This window comes from Rhinoraja longicauda, chromosome 7 (genome assembly GCF_053455715.1).
Source record: "Rhinoraja longicauda isolate Sanriku21f chromosome 7, sRhiLon1.1, whole genome shotgun sequence".
NCBI classification, from domain to species: domain Eukaryota; kingdom Metazoa; phylum Chordata; class Chondrichthyes; order Rajiformes; family Arhynchobatidae; genus Rhinoraja; species Rhinoraja longicauda.
The window spans coordinates 45,152,594-45,176,685 of record NC_135959.1 but is presented as its reverse complement, the minus strand read 5'-3'; the positions used below and the strand labels follow the sequence as shown (position 1 = coordinate 45,176,685).

The 24,092-nt window shown below is 43.6% G+C and overlaps 1 protein-coding gene across 4 annotated transcripts in view; it reads left to right on the top strand.

Annotated features, from left to right (window-relative positions):
* Positions 1 to 4,224: 4,224 nt before the first annotated feature.
* Positions 4,225 to 24,092, top strand: part of sgcg (sarcoglycan, gamma) — a 208,918-nt gene continuing 189,050 nt past the window's right edge. For 3 of the 4 annotated variants that reach the window (XM_078403076.1, XM_078403078.1, XM_078403075.1), the window contains exons 1-2: positions 4,225 to 4,716; positions 7,258 to 7,364. The gene's annotated coding sequence lies outside the window, so the exon portion shown is untranslated. The remainder of the gene's footprint in view (positions 4,717 to 7,257; positions 7,365 to 24,092) is intronic. The other variant, XM_078403077.1, reaches the window with a different exon arrangement.

Sequence of the window (24,092 nt, the reverse complement as noted above, 5' to 3'; positions counted from 1 at the left end):
CTACACGCTAAAGAAAATTTACAATTTACAGAAGCCAACTAACCTACAAACCTGTACATCTTTAGCATGGAAAGGAAACTGGAGCACCAAAACATGGAGAAATGTGAGGTGTTGCATTTTTGGAGCACTAACATGGGCAGAACATACACAGTGAATGGGAGAGCTCTGGGGAGTGTTGTAGAGCAGAGAGATCTAGGAGTACAGCTACATAGTTAATTGAAAATGGCATCGCAGGTAGATAGGGTGGTCAAAAAAGCTTTTGGCACATTGGCCTTCATCAGTCAGAGCATTGAATATAAAATTTGAGAGATCATGTGGCAGTTGTATAAGATTTAGGTGAGGCTGCATTTAGATAATTGTGTTCAGTTTTAGGGACCATGTTATGGGAAAGATCTAATCAAGCTGGAAAGGGTGCAGAGAAGATTTTCGAGAATGTTGCCAAAATGTTGACAGGGCCTGAGCTAGAGGGAGAGATTGAGAAGTCTAGGAATTTATTTCTTGGAGCGAAGAAAGATGGGGAGTGATCTTATAGAGGTGCACAAAATCATGGGAGGAATAGATTGGGTAGATGCGTAGAGTCTCTTGCCCAGAGTAGGGCAATCGAGAACCAGAGGACATAGGTTTAAGTTGAGCGGGGGAAAGATTTAATAGGAACCTGAGAGGTAACTTTTTCATGCCAAGGGTAGTGGGTGTATGGAACTGCTGGAGGGTAGGTGAGGCAGGTATTATCGCAATGTTTAAGAAATATATTATCGCAATGTTTAAGAAACATTTAGACAGGTACCTAGATAGGACAGATTTAGAGGGATATGGGCCAAATGCAGGCAGATGGGACTAGTGTAGATGAGCCTGCTTCCATGCTGTATGACTATGACACCCAGAAAAAACCCATGCAGTCACAGGGAGAACCTACAAACTCCGTACAGACAGCACCTGTAGTCAGGATGGAACCCAGGTCTCTGGCGCTGCAAGGCAACAATTCTGTGCCACCTAGGTCGAGACCCTTCTTCAGACAGTCCCACCAAATTTCTGCACATATATTAAAATCCCTCCTGCAGAGATACAGGATATATTTTCGACAATATGTAGGACTGAACTAAAAACAAAACTTGAAACCTTGGCTTTGTAATCAGTCTTAGATGATGTAGGTATAACTGTAGTGATTAATGTGATAAATATCAGATCATCGCAGAGAATAGATGTCTGTTACTATTTGGTAAACAAGCTGTCCTTGGGAAGGTCCAGAGACAGCTAAATCATGCAGTCTAGCAGCAGTTAATCATGAACCAGTTGGACAGGGTTGGGATGGAGTACTTATCTGTGAAGTGTTCTTTTGAAGATATATTCTGTAACAGGAATTTACAAGAATAGCTAAGGTACTAAAAGGAGAGGAATCGCTTGTTGCCATTTGTACTATTGTTTCATAATCTATGTATCGTTGAATCCATTTGCACACTCATCTGTCGTGGGTTTACTGGAAATGTGCTGTAGGACTTCAGTGGGAAGAAGATTGATGCAGCTATCAAGTGGCGAGGAGAGAAAATTGTGATGAACTCTCAGATGGCAGATCATGGACCATTCCAGGTTGACACCAGGCCCAACATTGGTATCAGTCAATTATTGTCCAGAAACACATGCTTCAAGGCACATGCTTTGACTGCTTGCTGGAGAAACTTTCCTCTGCTTCCATGTATACAACTGATAGCTATTCAGCAAGATAAAGCAATTTTTCAGAGTGGAAGGATTTGCCAAGGCCTTAGAGATCATAACATGCACCTGCACTATTCTTACTTAATCAATGGGAAAGAAATCGACGGTTTTCTTATTTGTTACCGGCAACACTACATTGTGTTTGCTTTCCAGACAGTTCATCTGAGAGCAATCTTTCATGCAAACAATCATTCATAATTTAAATGGTGCCAGTAAGGTAAGGAAAACATATCTTTCTTGAAGAACTTGAAACAAACTATTGAATAACTTACTAATAAAAGCTGAATAACCGCTGTGAGTACTAAAATCCTAGTCTGAAAGATTATCATGTTAACCACAGTCTGAACAAGGGTCCTGACCCGAAACGTCACCTACCCTTTTTTTTCCAGAGATGCTGCTAACCTGCTGAGTTACTCCAGCACTTTGTGTCTATCGTGTTAATCCCTTCAGCTGTATAGAAATCACTCAATTTTGATTACAAAGCAAACGCTACAAAAGAAATGACCAGGGACAAAGACATCACTAGATTGCGCAAATGGGCAAAACATGGCAAATGACTTCCAATGTATTTTGGATAGAGTTATACCGCACGTAAACAGGCCATTTGATCTAACTTATCCATGTCGTCCAAGATGCCTCATCCAAGCTAATCCCATCTGTGTCTACCTGTCGTCTATCCATGTTCCCCAGAGATTCTGCTGGACCTGGAGAGTTACTCCAGCACTTTGTGCTTTTTCTGGGGTGTCGTGTGCAGTTCTGGTATCACACCTTAGAAAGAACACGTTTGTTTTGGATGAAGGGCTGTGTAGATTTACAAGGACCAGGACACCAGGGGTTAAATTATATGGTACCTTTACACTAATTAGTTTCCCCTAGAATTTAGAGGGCTAAGAGGAGATTTGATACAAGTTTTTGATACAAATTTATATTGTGGAAATTAAAAAATAATATTTCTACTGCCTGGCAAATGTTTATAGTTATTGAACATAACGTGCTTTAAAAGTGAAATTTTAGAGGCAAATCGGCCACAATGATTTTAACGCTTTACACTTTAAGTTTGAGTTGTGTGCTCACATCTTATGTCCTTCTCAGGTTTCCATTTAGATACCATGATGAAAAATGGCAGAGAGAAAAAATGCACCATCATGCCCCATTCTTAGGTAACTGTGAGTGTGAGAGGCCGATGATGGGTGCAAGAGATGCAGAGTTTGGATACCCCATGGGATTAGTGGTCTAATTTATACCAGCAGTACAAATATTGATTTTTCTAATTTCAAGTAACCCTTGCACTCCCACTCTCTCCCACTCTCTCCCCCCCCCCCCCTCCCCTCCCCCTCCCCTCTCCCCTCCCCTCCCTCCCCTCCCCCCCCCCACTAGTTGTCTTGCTAGTTTCACTGTTTGTATCCCATCAATATCACCCCTCAATAGCCAACAATGGACCATTGTGGGCTCCACCTTACTTGAGTCATTGCTGCCGGCTCTGACTTTTTCTGTGCATTTTCATACCTCTAGTTTCCTTCTCCCCTGCCTTTCAGTCTGGAGAAGATAGTTTGACCCGAAACGTCACCTATTTCTTTTCTCCAGAGATGCTGAAAGTGGAAAGGGTACAGAGAAAATATAGGAGGATGTTGACAGGACTCCAGGGTCTGAGCAATAGGGAGAGATGCTGAGCAGGCTGGGACTCTATTCCTTGGAGCACAGGAGGATGAGGGGTGATCTTAAAATCATGAGAGGAATAGATTGGGTAGATGCACAGTCTTTTGCCCAGAGTAGGGGAAATCGAGAACCAAAGAACATAGGTTTAATGTGAAGGGGGAAAGATTTAATAGGAATCTCAGGGGCAGATTTTTCACACAAAACGTGGTGGGTGTATGAAACGAGCTGCCCGAGGTAGGCAGGGCCTATAGCAACGTTTAAGAGACAATTAGACAAGTACATGGATTGGACACATTTAGAGGTATATGGTCCAAACGCAGGCAGTTGGATTTGTGTAGATGGGACATGTTGGTCGATGTCTAGTCAAGTTGGCCCGAAGGGCCTGTTCCCATACTGTATGACTCTACAACACTTAGCTGCCTGAACCGCTGAGTTACTCCAGTTTTGTGTGTGTCTATCTTCTGATTAGAGGTGAGTAGGAAGGAAGTGCTGATGCCGGTTTACACCCAAGATAGACACAGAAAGCTGGAGTAACTCAGCGGGTCAGACAGCATCTCTGGAGAAAAGGAGTAGGTGACCTTTCGAGAGGTACAGATCTCTAAATCTGTACCTCTCGAAATCACCGTCTACATCTCTCGTTTCCCTTTCCCCTGACTCGGTCTGAATTAGTTCATTTAGCTTAAGGGTCTCGACTCTCGACCCGACACGTCACCTAATCCTTTTCTCCAGAGATACTGCCTGAGCCGCAGTCTATCTTCGGATTAGAGGTCTTGGCGAGGAGATGAACTGCAAATCCCAGACTACATGACGAGCGCAGGCGCCGTGAAGCCCAGCCCAGGGCAGGGAGATCCCTGCTCTGCCGAGTGAGGTATTGCAACCGGCTCGACCATATGGTCTTCAACCAAGAATATATGATTGAATGTCTCGCCCGGGAGGAGGACGAACGGACGAGGGAGGGAGGGAGAGAGGGAGAGCTTGTTGCAGTTCCACGGCACGCACTGGAGTTTTCAAGGGTTTGTCCCCCTTAAAAACAAAAACAGTTTTCGTGATTATTTTAATGTTTGATGCCACGTGCAGAAGAATTAATCCCACTGCACAAATAATGAGAGCTGATTGGCAGATGTAATTTGTCAAGGGTGCGTGAATATTGCAGAGTATAAATCTTGGCAGCCGCTCGACAGAAATGAACACATTTCACGCTAGGTAGGCCGGGTGTTCCCATGCAAAAAGGCGTGGTGTGATGATGAAAATGAACTTGTCAGAATTTGTTACTGTCTAACACTGTTGCCCAGTTATTGCCAGCTTATCCCGCAACAGCTGAGGGTTTCCGATTCACGCAGGTGGCTTCAGGTAAGGTTGTTACAGTTTCTGCTACATGCCGCGTTGTTGTTAATTGGGATTTATATTGATGGTCGTTTCTTAAGTAGCAGACAAGCACCTTTGTTATCAGCCGTGCTTTAAACTCACGGAGAACATCAGAACAACGGAGTATTTAGCCTTTCTTGTCCAAAGCCAGGTTTAGTTTAGTTTAGGGCGGCACAGTGGTGCAGCGGTAGAGTTGCTGCCTCTCAGCGCCAGAGACCTGGGTTCGATCCTGACTATGGGCGCTATCTGTACGGAGTTTGTACATTCTACCTGTGACCTGCGTGGGGTTTCTCTGGTTTCCTTCCACATTTCAAAGACGCACAGGTTTGTAGGATAATTGGTCTCGGTAAAATTGTATGTTATCTCCAGTGTGTAGGACAGTACTAGTACACGGGGTGATCTCTGGTCGGCACAGCCTTGGTGGGGCGAAGGGCCTGTTTTCGCGCTACATCTCTAAACTAAACACAAGTAGAGATACAGTGCGCAAACAAGCTCTTCGACCCACCGAATCCGCGCCACCCAACGTACACAAGCACTGTCCTACACACACTGCACTGGGGACGATTTACAATTTTTACCGAAGCCAATTAACCTACAAACCAATTAACCTACAAACCCGTACGCCTTTAAAGTGTGGTAGGAAAAGCAGAGCACCCGGAGAAACCCCACGCAGGTCACAGGGAGAACGTACAAGTTCCGTACAGAGTCAGGAGTCCTAAGTCAGGAGAGTCAGGATGAACCCGGCTCTGGCGCTGTAGGCAGCCGCTCTACCGCTGTGCCGCCCGAATGTGGATTAATGCAAGATCAAAGAAGTGTTTTTTTTGCCGTGTGCTGTCGCAGAATAAGAAACGGGACCGTTCATTGATACATGTATCACCCCGGTGGCGTTTAAATAGCGTTTAATAGCACATTTTAAAGCAATCCCTTCCGTAGGCTGAGTTTGCTCATGTGAACATAACGGTCCCTGAAGCCCGGAGATATTGGCGCCGTTGTGTGCAAACGCGGTGGCTGTGGTTTATAGTTCTCAATGGCTTGTACAATGATAAGATGTTCTCTGGCTCTATTGAATCTTGCTACATACACATCAATAATGTATTTTCCCCTGACATGCTGCCTGACCCACTGAGTTACTTCAACATTTTGTGTCTGTCTATCTTCTGTGTAAACCAGCATCTGCAGTGCCTTCCTACATATAATAGCAGCGTTTTCTTTTTTATTGTCGCCCGCACTTTGTGTTAGCAGGTTCCCAAGCCAGTAAAGACTGTGTCTGGGTGGCTGGGAGGCAACACCATCCGCACGGAGTCTGCAGCGTGGGCTCTGATATCTATCTCTACATTTATAACGCCGTCAGCATTTGATATCGAATCCATTCTCAGCGAAACATTTCGCGGAACCTGTTCAGAATCCAAAAAAAACAAAGGGGGGAAACCTGTCAGAATGGCTGCTCCCGCGGGAATGTTGTACAGACGCGATATCAGATGTGCGTGGGCTACTCCGGTCCTGATATTTGTTGAGTTGGACGTTTGTGGTATTCAGGCTTGAGTTAAGAAGCAAACTGTTATTCGGAACTGTGTAGGAAGGAACTGCAGATGCTGGTTTACGCCGAAGATAGACTCAAAATGCTGGGGTAACTCAGCGGGTCAGGCAGCATCTCCGGAGAAAAGGAATAGGCGACGTTTCGGGTCGAGACCCTTCTTCAGACTGAGAGTCAAGGGGAGAGGGAAGCTAGAGGTAATTAATGGCAATTCATGTTTGAAACAAGTTACTACGTTTTTAATTTAGGGATACTTGAGCCCACTGGTTTGCTCATAACTGATGTGCACATCCCGCTAATCCAATTCGAGTTAAAACTATATTTAACACACATAAATACAAAGCACAGTACAGCACCAATGTTTGTGCCGAACATGATGCACAGAGTCCTTTACTCGGAGTAGGGGAATCGAGACCCAGAAGACATATGTTTATGATGAGGGGGGAAACATTTGGATTTAATAGGAATCTGATGGGTAACTTTTTTACCTAAAGGGTGGTGGGTAACTTGGTATCATGGTGCCGAACATGCTGGTATCATGGTGCCGAACATGCTGGTATCATGGTGCCGAACATGCTGGTATCACGGTGCCGAACATGCTGGTATCATGGTGCCGAACATACTGCCTAGTTAAACTGGTCTCACCCGCCCTTACGTGACATATCCCTCTCTTCCCTGCACTTCCATGTGCATATCCCAAAGCCTCTCAAATGCCACTATCGTACCCGCCTCCACTGTGACCACCCCGGCAATGCGTCCCAGGCCACCACAATTCTCTATGTGAAAATAAACTTGCCCCACGCACCTCCATGAAACTTTCCCCTCTCACCTTAAATTTTATAATGACTCTTCATAAAAATAGGAAAACGTGTTATTTTTTTGTGGAAGTCACTGGTCGCTTACTGGTTTCTGTTAATAAATATAACACCTTGCTTCTAGTTGTTGTGTTCCCTATTCGTTATATTCACTAAGATGTTTGATGCGTTTCGCAGGGTTCGGTATCTTTGCTCGTGGGACCCACAAGAGTCTAAGACATCGAGCCCGCAATGAGGCACTGGCTTCCTTGTTAACCATACCCACGCCGAAAAGTGCAATAAACGTGAGCTCATCTTCACTCTTTCTCGATTGAACGTCATTCCGTTTATTTGTTTGAGAATTGTTCCCTGCGCAGGGAAGGGCTGATGTCTAAAGAATACTCGTTCAATTGCGGGTCGCTTTTCAACCAAACTTTTATTTTCTTGCCGGTTAATTGCATTAAAGCCGGGTAACATGATACCGCTATATAACAAAGCTGAGGGGTAATTTGGGCACAGGCACAGAGCAATTTGGTAATTTGGGCATCGGGCACAGAGCAATTGGCATTGAAGATGGACACACAATGCTGGAGTAACTCAGCGGATCAGGCAGCATCTCAGGAGAGAAGACATGGGTTAGGTTTCGGGTCGAGACCCTTCTTTCAGTCCGAAGAAGGGTCTCGATCAGAAACGTCACCCATTCCTTCTCTCCTGAGATGCTGCCTGACCCGCTGAGTTACTCCAACATTTTGTGTCTACTTTGTTTCTACTGTTGTTGATGCTTTCTCTTGAAGGGGCGGTACAGTGGTGCAGAGGTAGAGCTTCTGTCTTACAGCGCCAGAGACCCAGGTTTGATCCTGACTGTGGGTCAGTATGGAGTTTGTACTTTCACCACCGTGACTATGGGTTTTCTCCGGGTACTCTGGGTTCATCCCACACTCCAAAGGGGTGCAGGTTTGTTAAATTATAAATTGTCCCTAGTATGTAGGATAGTGCTGGTGTACGAGGTGATCGCTGGTCAGTGTGGACTCCCACATCCCAAGGACATGCAGGTGTGTGGCCTCTGTAAATTTCTCCTAGTGTGGAGAGAGTGGATGCGAAAGTGCAAAAATATAGAACTCGGGTGAATGGATAATCGACGATCGGCATGGACCCCGTGGGCTGAAGGACCTGTTTCCATTCTGTATCTATAAACTAAACCGAACTTGCACCACTGCACAAACTATAACCACCCATCCATTCAGGCACCTCCAAGCCACCTGTGGAAAAGTCTGTAGTTTCCACATTGGCCTCATCAGTCATCTCAGAATTTTGGCTGCATGACCCCACCATTTACTTTAGACTTTAGAGATACAGCATGGAAACAGGCCCTTCAGCCAAACGAGTCCATGCCGACTTTCGATCACCCATTCACCCTAGTTCCATATTATCGCACATTCGCATCCACTCTCTCTACACTAGGGGAAATTTAGAGGCCAATTAACCTACAAATCCACATGTCTTCAGGATGTGGGAGGAGACTCACACAGTCACAGGGAGAATGTGTAAACTCCACACAGACAGCATCCGAGGTAAGGACCCAACCTGGGTCTCTGGTGCTGTGAGGCAGCAGTTCTACCAGCTGTGCCACTGTGCCACTGATAATTCTTTAACTTCAGAAGCAGGAATTATCAAATAGCAGCAATAACTGGAAAATCATACTCCCTTCCACTGACTCTATCTACACTTCACGCTGCCTTGGCAAGGCCACCAACATAATCAGGGATGAATCTCATCCCAGTCATTCCCTCTTCTCCACTCTTCCAAGACGCAAGAGATACAGAAGTGTGAAAATGCATACCTCCAGATTCAGGAATTATAAAATAGCAGCAATAACTGGAAAATCTATATGAAATAATGCTAAAAGCAAAATACAGGAGATTCTGAAAATCTGAGCTAAAACCGGAGATTGCTGGAAATACTCAACATGTCACTCTGCTTCCATTGAGGGAGACAGTTACCGGCTTTGCCACTGTGTTCTTTTTTCACTCTTCACTCAGAGGTTCTATATGTTCCCAGTGGCTGAACTTAGTGTTTTCAGTGCTACACCGAATATTTCCCCTCCAGGTTGGGCAGTTATGAGCCAGCAGGCAGTGGAGTTGCTGCATTTATGTGAGGGCGCTTTGAGCATAACTTTGAATCTGTTTTCTCTGTCCATCTGGTAACTTCTTTCCATGACAGCGATCATGATAGAACACCAGGAAGTTGCTGCAGCTGGACTGGTGGGAACTAACTGATTAAAATAATCTTTATTGTAAGAAAATGGGTAATATTAATCCAAAATGCCCTTGGGATTAAAATACCACTGTCCGAACAGCTTCACTAGACTAGGTCTTCTGACCATTTGAAATTCTGTAGAGGATTATTTTAATTATTTCCACACTACAGTACAGTAAAGGGCAGCACAGTGGCACAGCAGTAGAGTTGCTGCCTTACAGCACCAGAGACCTGGGTTAGATCATGACTATGGGTGCTGTCGATATGGAGTTTGTATGTTCTCCCTGTGACCACGTGAGTTTTCTCCGGGTGATTAAGTTCCCTCCCCCCACTCCAAAGACCTACAGGTTTGTAGGTTAACTAGCTTCAGTTAAAATTGTCCCTAGTGTGTAGGATAGTGTAAGTGCATAGGGATCGCTGGTCGGCACAGTCTCAAAACTAAACCAAACTAAATTAATCTCAAATGCCCTTGGGATTAAAATATCTATGTCCAAACAGCTTCAGTAGACTGGGTCTTCGGCCCATCTGAATTTCTGTAGAGGATCATTTTAATTATTTCCGCACTGCAGTGCTTGAGATTCCTGGACATGGAAGCCAGGATTCTCACGAAAAAAAAAGCATTCCTAAAAAGTATGAATATCTCCTTAAACTGTAATCTAATGCACTCTGAGGATTTTGCAGCAAATTCTTTGTGGCTGTTAAAAAACTCAAATAAAAATAGATTGGAAATTTCAAGCCATTTCCCAGTTGGCCTGCAGCAAGAAACAGCTTCTAACTTCACACTAATTGGTGCTGATTCTGCAGCCGTCTTCAAAGAAACCACAAAGATGGATAGTAGGAAAAATTGTGTCGTGCTGTCATGGTCTACTTTGTTTGGACCTGGATTCATTCGGCCTTTAATATCCCATTAAGATCATCACAGGAGGTTAAGCCCTGCCATTCAAATGGTCATAACCCTTTTAAAGATTGCTAAGAAAAATAACAAAGTAACAAGTTGCATTTGTGTGGGAAGGAATTGCAGATGCTTGTTTTACACCGACAATAGACATAAAAAGCTTGAGTACCTCGGTGGGTGACGCAGCCTCCCTGGAGAAAAGGAATAGGTGACGTTTTGGGTCGATACCCTTCTTCAGACTGGAACTTGTATCTGTTATTGTTTTGATAGTGCAAGGCAGTGCACTTAATATGTCACAAAATACCGGAGTAACAGCGGGACAGGCAGCATCTCTGGAGAGGAGGAATGGGTGACATTTCGGATCAAAACCTTTCTTCAGCAGACCCTGCTTCTTTGACCCGAAACATCACCCATTCCTTCTCTCCAGAGGTGCTGCATGATTTCTCCAACATTTTGTGTTTATATCTGGTTTAACCCAGCATTTGCAGTTCCTTCCTACACACATAATTTCGTGATGTGTCTCCAGGCACTTCAATAGAACATATATGCACTAAAACTCTAGTTTGTTTGTTCCTGAACTACAGCCAAAACGGTACACGTTAGCGTGACAATTTTAGGCCCACCTTACTCACCGTCCTCCCTTTGGTGCTAATGGAAGAAGTTTCATTGAAATCGGCATTATATTTTTTAAGTTATTCACATTTTAAAGTTTAAATCTATCTCCTAGGGAGGGAAGGGGGAGGATAAGGGGGGGTTGAGGGGGATGGAATGGGGGGGGGGTAGGGGTGGAGTGAGGGACGGGGAGGAGGGACGTGGAGGAGGGGGGGGGAGGAGGGACGGGGAGGAGGGGGGGAGGGGGGAGGAGGGGAGGGGGAGGAGAGGGTGCTGCACCAATGCAGGAGAGGATTGGGCCCAACTTGGTCTAGTTATGAAATAAAACTATATATGGAAACACAAGGAAATGGAGATACTGATTTAAAAACAAAACACAAAGTACTGGAGAAACTCAGCGGGATAGGCAGCACCTCTGGAGGACGTGAAACGCTGATATTTTGCCTGGGACCCTTTTTCAGACCCTTTCCATCCGAAGAATGGTCTTGATCCAAAATATCACCCATTCATGTCCTCCTGAGACACTGCCTAGCCCACTGACTTGCTCCAGCACTTTGTGTTTTTCTTTTGTAAACCATATCTGGTGATATAACAATAAATAATTAAAACCTTGGTCAGATAGTGTGATTACAATATTGTACATCTTTAAAGAGAGAGAGAGAGAGAGGTGGGGGAAATGGGAAAAGAGTTTACAAAATAAATTCCAGAGCGTAATGCTGAGGCATCTGAAGGGACGACCAGAAGTGTTGATCTGAAATCGGGAATCCACTACAGTCCAGACTGCACAAGGACAATAACTCAGAAAGGTATAGAATTAGTTTAGTTTATTGTCACCTGTACCGAATTACAGTAAAAAGCCTTTTGTTGCGTGCTATCCAGTCAGCGGAAAGATTACAATTCAGCTGTGCACGGATACAGGATATAGGGAATAAAGTTTAGTGCAAGATAAAGTCCAGTAAAATCTGATTAAAGATAGTCTGAGGGTCTTCAATGAGAAAGATCGTCGCTCAGGACCTCTTTAGTTGGTGATAGGATGGTTCAGTTACCTGATAAAAGCTGGGAAGAAACTGTCCCTGATTCTGGAGGTATGCGTTTTTACACTTCTGTATCTCTTGCGTATTGGAAGAGGGGAGAGGAGAGAATGACCGGGATGAGATTCATCCTTGATTATGTTGGCGGCCTTGCCAAGGCAGCGTGAAGTGTAAATAGTCAGTGGAAGGGAGTATGGTTTGCGTGACTCTGCCGAGAACACCGAGAGGCAAGCAGAAGATTGGGAGGGAAGATAGGACTGTTCATTGAATTTTTGTAACTTTGTCAGTGCTAGATACGTGGTGACACTTGTGCACTACCCTAGAGAGGTTTGCTGTATGATATTACTGGTTGTACACAAAACAAAGCATTTCAGTGTACCTAGGTACATGTGACAATAAAGTATCATAGATAAGACTTTTCTTTGTCTTCCATCACAGTGAGGGTGTGCCTGGAGCAATCACTATGATGGTTATTTGTGTTAAATTGTAATTGTGTGTCTTGTGTTCTTTATTGTTTACTGCCAGACCCTGACGTGAGAGGACGCTGGCGCTATTTGTTCGCTGCTTCTCCGTCAGGACAAATCTTTTGTTTGTTTGTTTGTTTTTATGTCTTGTTTGCTTTGTAAAGCGTCTTTGAGTATCTTGAAAGCGCTATATAAAATAAATGTATTATTATCATTGAATCATGAACCTGGAAGACATACGCCCCAAATACTTTTAAGTAACAGCTTAGTTTTGCAAAGGCAAGGTAGGTGAAATTATATCTCTAAGTATGATATAATGGTCTGCATAAATTATCTATATTGTGAGCCTGAGGGTCATAAATATAGGGACAATATATTGTTGCATATTTTGTAATTCAGCTTCACTTAACTGTTTGAGTAAATTAATGGTACAGGGTCGTAACTTGGAGATGGTAAATTCAAAGCTTTCCCTGGCAAACTGACAAGTGGTGAAATTGAACAAAATTTGGAGGGCAGAAATTGGACCGCCCACAGAAAACTCATGCTGTAACAGGGAGAATGTGCAAACCACTTGGACAGCATTTGAGGTGAGGATCGAACCCGGGATCCGTGACGCTGTAAGGCAGCAACTCTACCACTGTACTACTGTGCCACCTCCAAGCTCTCTTTCAAACAGTAGCACGGTGGCGCAGCGGTAGAGTTGCTGTCTGACAGCGCCAGAGACTCTGGGTGCTGTCTGTACGGAGTTTGTACTGTCTCCCCGTGACCGCGTGGGGATTTTCCTGGGTGCTCCGGTTTCCTACCACACACCAAAGACGTGCAGATTGGTAGATGAATTTGGCTTCAGGGAAAATGTTTAAATTGTCCCTAGTGTGTAGGATATCACTAGTGTATGGGTATCGCTGGTCGACGTGGACTCGGTGAGCCAAAGGGCCTGTTTCCGCGCTGTACCGCTGAACTACAATCAAAGGGACAGCAGAGCTTGAGGAAGCTGAGCAAAGCCTTCTCAAGAATCATCATGGCTGGGCAATAAATCCCAGCCTTGCCAGTGTTGCCAAGATCCCAGTGAATAAATAAAAACATCCCAAAACGCTGCTTTAGAAAGCACAACACTTTAATTTTTCAAACTAATAATTGAGCCACAAGAGACTTCAAATGCTGGAAAAAATAGCAAGAGAACAAACTCCAGCTGCTTTTATTTGCTAATAACGGAGTCATGTACTTGTGTTCACTATGGTGACTTGCTAACGGAATAAGAAGGGGATTCTTTTTTTTTTCAATTAGATAAATCGGACTAAAACTTAATTTTCATTTCATTTACAAGATATTGCCTTTCAAGTTTTCAGCATCTTCACCACTCATTTGACAATTTTTTGATTATTACTTTTAGAGAGCATCAAATCTCTCTCAATTCATTTCCTTCTTTCCCACTTACAGAATGTGTTTAAGGGAAAAAATTGCCGCAAATTCATTATTGGCAGCAGAAGTATTTATCAGTTTTTATTGGATGTTTTACACGTCCTATTTTCCTTGACTGGTTTCATTAATCAAGTACAGGTCCACCACCAATTTTCTACCATCTGATGGTCCGGCACCTCCTTTAATCCAGATAAAATTAGGAGAGCGCACTTGAAATCCCCCCTCACCTATCCTATCCTATCCTTTCCTAGTCATGTAACTGTTCAAATGTCTTTTAAATGTATTTATAATACCTGCCTCAACAACCTCCTCTTCTGGCAGCTCATCCCATAGACTCATCACCTTCTGTGTGAAAAAGTTGCCCCTCAGATTCTTGTTAAATCCTTCCCCTCTCACCTTAAATCTATGTCCTCTGGTTCTTGATTCCCCTACTCTTGGTAAAAGACTCTGTTTATTCACCATATCTATTCCTCTCATGATCTTATACAGTTCTGTAAGATTACCCCTCAACCTCCTGCGCTTCTGCGGATAAAGTCCTAGCCTGCTCAACCTCGCCCTATAGCTTAGGCCCACAAGTCCTGGCCACACCATCGTAAAAGGAATTCTGGGAACAAATTATGTTCTTTTTCAGAAGAATTTTTTGTTCCTCTGGTTTCCGATCCAAAACATTACCATAAATCACCATATGCCATCTCTGCTATGAATTGGTGCAATCAGACGTTGTTTTTTAATATAATTTAAGAGGGGCAGCTCAATGCTGCTACATTAATGTAACTGAAAACGATTGCAATGAAGCATTTTGGTTGGTGTTCAATCCACCATCACTGAATAGCCCAGTTTTAAGTACTTTAACAGATCACAGGGGCACACTGGTAGAGTTGCTACTTTACAGTGCCAGAGACCCCGGTTCGATCCTGACTATGGGTGCTGTCTGCATGGAGTTTGTACTTTCTCCCTGTGACTGCATGGGTTTCCCCCGGGTGTACTGGTTTACTCCCACACTCCAAAGACTTGCAGGTTAATTGGCTTCTGTAAATTATCCCTATTGTGTAGGATGGAACTAATGTAAATAGGTGATCGCTGATCGGCGCAGACTCAGTGGGCCAAAGGGCCTGTTTCCGTGCTGTATCTCTAAACTCTAAAGATCTTGACTTACAAAAATTGTGTAGAAAATGTTTTGAAAATGTAGCCTTTAAATCAAAATCTTAATTGAAACCCAAATAATGATGTTAACCTAGGGACGGTCAGTGGGGCCAGTTCCTAACGCAAACCAGCTCAAATGGTCTCAGAAATATGATGATCATTCAATCAAATCCGTATTAAATTCTGCCATCTTTTGTGCAGATGTGGACAACATCAAGTAAATTGCATTGAAAGCACCAACAAATGAAAAACAGAACCTACAGGCAAAATAACTGTTATTCCTTTATATTGATGCCGCATCCTATCAGTAGATGCAAGGAATCATTCTCTAGCATTTAGTGATGAGTTCAATGTCAGGCCTCCTCCACAGCATTTCACTAACACGAACTGGTAACCAAGAGGTTTATTAGACTTTAGAGATACAGGGTGGAAAATGGCCCCTCGACCCCATGTGTTCATGCCGACCAGCGATCACCCTGTACAGTAACACTATCTGACACATTAGTGATCATTTACAAAAGCCAATAAACCTGCATGTCTTTGGAGTGTGGGAGAAAACTGAAGCATCCAGAGAAAACCCATGCGGTTACAGGGAAGATGTACAAACACTGTACAGACAGCGCCCGTGGTCAGGATTGAATCCAGGCCAGGTCTCTGGCACTGTGAGGCAGTAACTCTACTGCTATGCCACCGTGCCTTCCCAGTCTATGAGTTTAGATCAAAATTTGTGCCTGCATTGTGGTGAATTCTCAAGTGGTTTAGCATGAATGTTGGGTCCATAGAGAAATCCTGAATTCAGATGCTTGGCTGATAACAACTTGCTACGCAAAGCACAATGTGTCTTTGGACACATGAAGGCCCAGCAAACACCTACCATTTTATGAGCAAAGATTCCATCTAAATAATTGCAGAAAAGTTTGATGTTATTGCTCTCAATTAACCTTGACTCTGGATAAATGGTTGGATCTCCAGTTATAACTATTCAATTAATTTGTCTGGTAATTATGTCTGATCTACTGCAGGAGAAAATATGTGGCAAATGATGCAAAGAAGCTGATAGAAAATTGAGATTCCCAGAAAGTGTGTCTGCAATTAACATCATTGCCAACCGCACTAATTTACTGACCCTGGTGTACCTTGTGAAAGCTGGAAAACTCTCTTGTTCCAGGAGTGAGTCCTGAATGATGAGAGAAATGATCTACTTCATACCACACCCAATGTTCTGTTGTGTTTAGTTTAGAGATACAGTGCAGAAACAGGCCCTTCAGCCCACAGAGTCTGCACCGGCCAGCGATTCCCATACACTAGCACTATCTTACACACTAGGGACAATTTACAACCGAAGCAAATTAACCTACATACCAATTAATCTGGGAGAAGGCAGGAGAATGGGGCTAGGAGGGAGAGATAGATCAGCCATGATTGAATGGCAGAGTAGACTTGATGGGCTGAATGGACGAATTCTACTCCCATTCCTTATGACCTTAAACCAGAGCACCTGGGGAAAATCCACATGGTCACAGGGAGAGCATGCAAACTCCTTACCGACAGCACCCATCGTTGGGATCGCACCCTGGTTTTTGGCGCTGTAAGGCAGCAACTCTACCACTGCGCCACTGTGCCACCCAGTATTTGGTCATTTGGCTTCTTGCTAACTAATCTTAAATATCAAATTCAAAAGATTTGGCTTTGGCTTCTTGCTAACTAATGTTAAATACCAAATTCAAAAGATTCGGTGTTGAACCATTTACCGACAAAGTACATCACGTAGCGGGGACTGTGCTTGGGTATGACAATACTTTATTGAACTGAATGCAAAAAAAAAATTTCACTGTACATGTGACAATAAAGAACCATTGACCATTGAACAGGGCTTCCATCTCATTGAATAACCAGTATCTAAGCCCCTGGTATTTATTAATATCAGCTAATTTGCCTCAAATTATTCCTCTGATTGCTCTTCCTAATTAACTGGGCTGGAGTTGCTGCTTCTAATTTTCAGTCTTTCATTTCGGCTACCTCTTTAGTCCAGGAGACCCTGTCTTTATATTTTCCTTATAGTGCCATGTACATGTGCGGTGTTTGTCCAATTAGATCAGCCATGATTTTACTGAATGGTGGATGAGGCCTCAAGAGCCAAGTGGACTTTTGCAGCAAAAGGACACAAAGTGCCGGAGTAACTCAGTGGGTCAGGCAACATCTCTGGAGAATATGGATTGGTGACATTTCGGGTTGCGACCCTTCTTCAGACTGATTGTAGGTGGAAGGGGATGATCCTTCAAGGGTCTCGACCGGAAACATCGCCTATCAATGCTCTCCTGACCTGCTGAATTACTCCAGCACTTTGTGTCCTTTCAAGTTTATAGAGAAGGTTTGAAATTTCATAAGTTATAAGAGCAGAATTAGGCCATTCTGCCCATCAAGTCTACTCCGCCATTCTCCCCATAATCCCTGACACCCTTACTAATCAAGGGAACATCAGAGTAGTCAAAACCTCTCGCCCTCTTTTTATTCCCACCACCACCCACTTCCCTGTGCTCCACCTGAACATGCAACCATTTCTCCCCTTCCACGTATATTCCTTCCTCTAGCTTCATCATTTGCATCTCCTCTATCCTTAATGTACACCTTTTGTCTTTTCATCTCTGGCCTTTGTCCAACCATCTGCCTATCAAACTCCCCTCCCCCAGCACCCTCCCCACACCTGCATCAATCTATCATTCGCCAGGCTTTGTCTTGCCCCCACCTCTCTTCCCCCGCAACCATAATCAGTCTGAAGAATAGCCCCTACTTGAAATATCATCTATCCATGTTCTCCAGAGATGCTGCTTGACCCGCTGAGTTACTCCAGCACTTAGTCATAGAGTCATACAACGTGGAAACAGGCCCTTCACCCCAACTTGACCACACCGACCAACATGTCCCATCTACACTCGTCCAACCTGCCTGTGTTTGGCCCATATCCCTCTAAACCTGTTCTATCCATGTATCTGTCCAAATGTTTCTAAACATTTGCGATAGTATCTGCCTCAACTACCGCCTCCAGCAGCTTCTTCCATACACCCACCACTCTTTGTGTGAAAAAGTTCTCCGGTTTCTATTAAATTTTTCCTCCCCTCAACTTAAACCTATGACCTTTGGTTCGCAATTCTCTACCCTGGGCAAGAGATTCTATGCGTCTACCCGATCTATTCCTCCCATGATTTTGTACACCTCCACAAGATCACCCCTCATCCTCCTACGCTCCAAGGAATAGAGACATAGCTTCATAAGTTCAAGTTATAGGAGCAGAATTGGGCCATTCGGCCTATCAAGTCTACTCTGCCATTCAATCATTTCCCTCTCAGCCCCTTTAAAATATCCATTGATTTTACCTCCACGTACTTCTGAGGCAATGAATTCCACAGATTCACCACCCTCTGACTCAACCTCTCCCTGAAACTCGGGCCCGTGAATCCTGGCAACATCCTCATAAATCTTCTCTGCATCCTTTCCAGCTTGACAAGTGTATTTTGTTAAAAGCAAGGTATTGCTGAGGGCTTCAACAGGAGCTGGACTGATAGAGGTATAGTGTTGAGATGTGAGGGCATACTGTACTACCTTTGGAATGGAGAGTAGATCGGGTCATGTTTTCTGCCCAGTTTAATAAAACTTCTAAGTGCTAGTAATAGAATTTTAAAAGCTGTGATAAAATCACCCTCATTTTTCAAGCTTTTCCAGTTCAATAAATAATCCAGCAAATTTTTACCTCATTCCCCAAGGAACTAGGTATCATAAATTGTAATGACAAAAAAACAATGCAGAAAATAAGTACACAAAGAAAATAAATTCTATAAGAATTGGGGTGGCACGCTGGCACAGCGGGCAGAGCCATTGCCTCACAGCGTCAGAGACCCAGATTCGATCCTGACCTCGGGTCCTCTCTATGTGGAGTTTGCATGTTCTCCCTGTTACCACGTGGGTTTCCTCCAGGTGGTCCGGTTTCCTCCCACATCCCAAAGACTTGTGGTTTTGTGGTTTATTTTTAGTTTAAAGATACAGTGCAGTAACAGGCCCTACAGCCCACTGAGTCTGGGCCGACCAGCGATCCCCATACATTAGCACTATCCTACACACGGGGCAATTTACAATCTTTACCGAAGGACCTGTACGTCTCTGGTTTATTGGTCCTCTGTATATTGCCCCTAGTGTTTAGGGAGTGGATGAAACAGTGGGATTATATTGAACTAGTGTGAAAGGGTGATCGATGGTTGGTATGGGCTCAATGGTCGGTTTCCTTGTTGTATCTCTAAACCAAACTAAATTCTCAGAAATTTAGGTGAGGATTTATTCAAAGTAGAAATCATTGGGATGTACTTAAATGTTATTGGATTTTCCTGAAACAATTTGGAAAGAAACGCATTTTATATCCTGTGTTGTAATATAATTCTATTTAGGAATTTAAACTCTTCTCAAAGTGTTTACGTAGATTGAAATATTGTGTCAATGTTTGACTATTGAGTTATGGCTGATTGAGATTCAACAGGTAAGATTGATAAAGGAAGTCCTGATAACATATTAATAGTGTTCTGCAGATCAAATTAATTTTATTACAAGCAGTAAAGGAAAGATTGTGTAAATAATTTAGAAGAACTGGATTGTTTATACTATCAAATGAAAATCGGATCAAGTCACATTTAAAAAATATATTGAAATGAATCAGAAAATGTATGTTATAATGTAGCAGCAGTGGATATACATTTAGGGACAGATTTTGACTATTTTAACATAGAACAGTACAGCACTGGAACAGGCTCTTTGGCCCACAATGTTTGTGTCGAACATGATGCCGAGGGGCAGCACAGAGGTGTAGCAGTAGAGTTGCTGCCTTATAGCGCCAGAGACCCAGGTTTGATTCTGATTATGGGTGCTGTCTGTATAGAGTGTGTACGTTCTCTCTGTGATCACATGGGTTTTCACCGGGTGCTCTGGTTTCCTCCCACACTCCAAAGATATACACGTTTGTATGTAGGCTTTAAACATAGCGCTACCAGCCACAGCGCTATGAGCCACGGACTGTTCTGGAAAAACTCTTATTACAAACAGTAGTTACCTAAAATTGGAGAATTCAATGTTCATACCATTGGGTTGTAAGCTACCCAAGGGGAATATGAGGTGCAGTTGCTCCAGTTTGTGTGTGGGCTCAATCTGGCAATGGTCCAGGACAGAAAGGGCAGAATGGGAAGGGCACTTGAAAAGTTTGGCATCCGGGACAACTTGTAGACCAAGGCAGACTGAGGGCCAAGAAACTGACAGTTAAACTTTCAGCAAGAAAAGAATGCATCTTTGGTCATAGAAGTGACTGTGTTTTTCAAGTGAGTCTCAGGTGCTGAAAGCATAACTGAGTTCTCAGTTATTTCACCTCCCATTTTAATCCTAATGAAACTTTAAACCAGCCCTTGAGACATGTATGAGAAAGCCATGATCTTTCTATTTCTACTGGAAGAAGGATCTAATTATATTTTATACATCAAATTAAATAATAAGTTGTGATGAGAATTGCATCACACCACTTATTTTTCTTGCAAACCAATGGACCAAAGCATTCAGATGTCAGAAGATATTACGGCAGGATAGTGGTGCAGCAGTAGAGTTGTTGCCTTACAGAGCCAGAAAAACGGGTTTGATCCCGACTACAGGTGCTGTCTGTGTGGAGTTTGCACGTTCTCCCTGTAACCGCGTGGGTTTACTCCGTGTGCTCAGGTTCCACATTCCAAAGATGTGCAAGTTTGTAGGTTAATTGGCTTCTGTAAATTGTAAACTGTTCCTAGTGTGTAGGAAAGTGCCAGTGTATGGGGTGATCGATGGTTGGCATGGATTCGGTAGGCCGAAGGGCCTGTTTTCATGCTGTGTCTCTAAAGTCTAAAGTACTTGAGTGTTAAGTTGGGCAGTCACGGTGGCGCAGCTGCTGCCTTACAATGAATGCAGTGCCAGAGACCCGGGTTCGATCCCGACTACAGGTACTATCTGTACGGAGTTTGTACGTTCGCCCCATGACCTGCGTGGGTTTTCTCTGAGATCTTCAGTTTCCTTCCACACTCCAACGTACAGGTTTGTAGGTTAATTGGCTTGGTAAATGTAAAAATTGCCCTTGGTGTGTGGAGATCGAGTTGGTGTATGGGGATCACTGGTCGGCGCAGACCCAGTGGGCCAAAGGGCCTGTTTCTGCGCTGTATCACTAAACCTAAAAACTAAATGAACCTTCCCATGTCAATTGTCAAATGTTATTTTGCATGTGAGTTGTTTCTTGATCTTCACAGGTGCAAAGTCCTTCCCCTTATGTGCAGAGACATTAGAAATGTATGACTAGGGCATAAACATTTCAATTTTATCAAATTCACTACTAATGAATAATGAAGACAATGATTGCAGAATGTCAGCCAAGAAGATCACAACATTTTGATTAGAAGTTTTAGAACTACAGAACCACAGGCGGGAGAGACATCCATATGGTTTTTATTCCCCTGTGGCAACCTATCAAATGTCTTGCCAAGTTCTGGGGAAATCATTAGAGATTATAAAAGTTTATTAAGGAGAGAAATTACAGACTTTCTAAAAATAAAGAGTAAAATTCATATTGCATGTTGAACCATTTAATCTATGCAGGAGTTTATTGAACCTTTTCATTCTCTAATCCTGCTTGTTGTATTGACAAAATGTAAATTTTCAAGGCTCCGTTGTCAAAATCTTTAGACTTTTGAGATACGGCACAGAAACAGGCTCTTTGGCCCATCTAATATACATGAAAGTAATGCATTATGCATGTCAATTACAAATCTCAATCTTTAGACTTTAGACATACACAGGCCCTTCGGCTCACCGGACCCACACCAATCAGCAATCACCCCGTACACCAGCACTATCCTACACGCTAGGGACAATTATCAAAGCCAATTAACCTACAAACCTCTATGTCTTTGGAGTGTGGGAGGAAACCAGAGCACTCAGAAAAAACCCACGCGGTCACAGGGAGAACGGGCAAGCTTCATACAGACAACATCTGTAGTCAAGGTTGAACCCAGGTCTCTGGTGCTGTGAGGCGGCAACTCTATCGCTGCGCCACTGGGAAGCCCTTACATCTGATGCAATGAACCATATAGGAATTTCTATTATTTTTTCCAAAGGCATCTGTGCAGTTATTCCTAATACATTTACTGCCCATTTCTAGTTGTGGGTAGTGGTCCTATTTCAAAGATTGCAAATCCCCCAGCATTATTTTAAATGAGTCGGCAGCAGAAACTTTGGAGACAATCATTTGAAATACCAGCACTGCTATTAGCACGAGGGGCGGCACAGGGCACAGCATTAGAGTTGCTGCCTTACAGCGCAAGAGACCCAGGTTGAATCCTGACGACAAGTGCTGACTGTACGGAGTTTGTACGTTCTCCGGGTGCTCCGGTTTCCAACCACACTCCGAAGATGTACAGGTTTACAGCTTATTTGGCTTCGGTAAAAATTGTAAATTGTCCCTAGTGTGCAAGATACTGCTAGTGTATGGGGATCGCTGGTCGGCACGAACTCGGTGGGCCAAAGGGTCCATTTCCACGCTGTATCTCTAAACTAAACTAAACTAAAGCACAGTAATTAAACCACTCTTCTATCATTCTCCAGCACTGTGGCTGAAACCTTTCTCCAGATGAGTTGAAACATCCTCTTGCAGCGTTTCATCTCACTGGGACATTCACCTTGAAGCCTTCAGCAGTCAATAAAAAAAAATCACAGATGAAGCTGGGAGCCCTTCCTGCTATCGACTCCCCCAAGACTTGAGCTCCTTTAGACTACCTTCCAATTATAGATTTTTCACCTAAGAAATTAATGTTTCACTTTAATTAGCTGCACCATCTTAAACACTGCACCAAGACTCAGTCGCAGAACTTCACTAGTGACTACCAACGCTCCCTCCACTGTCATCTTAGGTACAAGCTCCCAGGTGCAGTAAATCTATAAAGAGTGGTATGACTACTAAGAATGATTTTAGTTAGTTTAGTCCAACGAGTCCGTGCCAACCAACGATCACCCGTTCACACTAGTTCCATGTTATCCCAATTTGTCATCCACTACCTACAAACTAGGGGCAATTTGCAGAAACTAACTAGCCTACAAACCTGCTGGTCTTTGGAGTGTGGGTGGAAACCAGCCTGGTAGCCGCCTTAAAAATCGCCGAACTGGGACAGGCCCTTAACTTTGCAAGTGCCCTTTATGTGGCGACTATTGCACACCTTGGGTGTGCCAGCAAAGAATTTCACTGTGACTTGTCACAGGTGACAATAAAGTATTGATTGATTGATTGATTCGTTCATTCATTCATAAAAACAAGATGTCAGAAATATTCACCAGATCAGTTTGTATCTGAAGTTACCAGAATTCAAATCTCAGCAATCTGGCATCTGGATAATGAAAGGCATAGATGTAATAGACGTGGAAAGGATGTATCCAGTAATGGGATTGTCGAGAACCAGGGGGGTCAGCCTCAGAGTAAAAGGACCTACCTTCGAAATGGAGATGAGGAGGGATTTCTTTAGCTAGAAGATGGTGAATCTATGGAATTCATTGCCACAGATGGCTATGGAGATCAAGACATTAGGTATTTTGAAGGCAGAGATTGACAGATTCTTGATTAGGAAGGGTGTCAAAGGCTATGGGGAGAAGGCAGGGGACTGAGGTTGAGAAGGAAAAGTAGATCCACCATGATTGAATGGCATTCTAGACTCGATTGGCCGAATGGCCTAATTCTGCTCCTATGACATGGCCATACTATATCTCCATTTCATTAACTGATCTGAAAAACACCATTATGAAAGATGCATTGATCTTGCTGCATGGAAATATGTCTCAGGTTCCTTAAATTGGTTATTTTTAATTCAGACATAAACTTTATTCAGAATACAAAACATATGCAAAACAAAAACTGTGCAAAAGCTCTTTAACATTCTCCATGTCTATGCACTCGATGCTGTCATACTTGGTAGTGTTCGCACCTGTCTTTAAACAAAGCACCCTTGCCGCTCATGCGCCCCCCTGGGGTGATATTCCTTCCCATGTTTGACAGGTGTCCCTGCCGGACTCTTCCCCCAATGTCCAGCAGTGGAAGGACCCAAGGCCTTGGTCCTCCCCAATGAGGTTTGGTGTTGGCTGCACCAAGCCTCTCCGCACGTACTCCTGAATGAAATATTA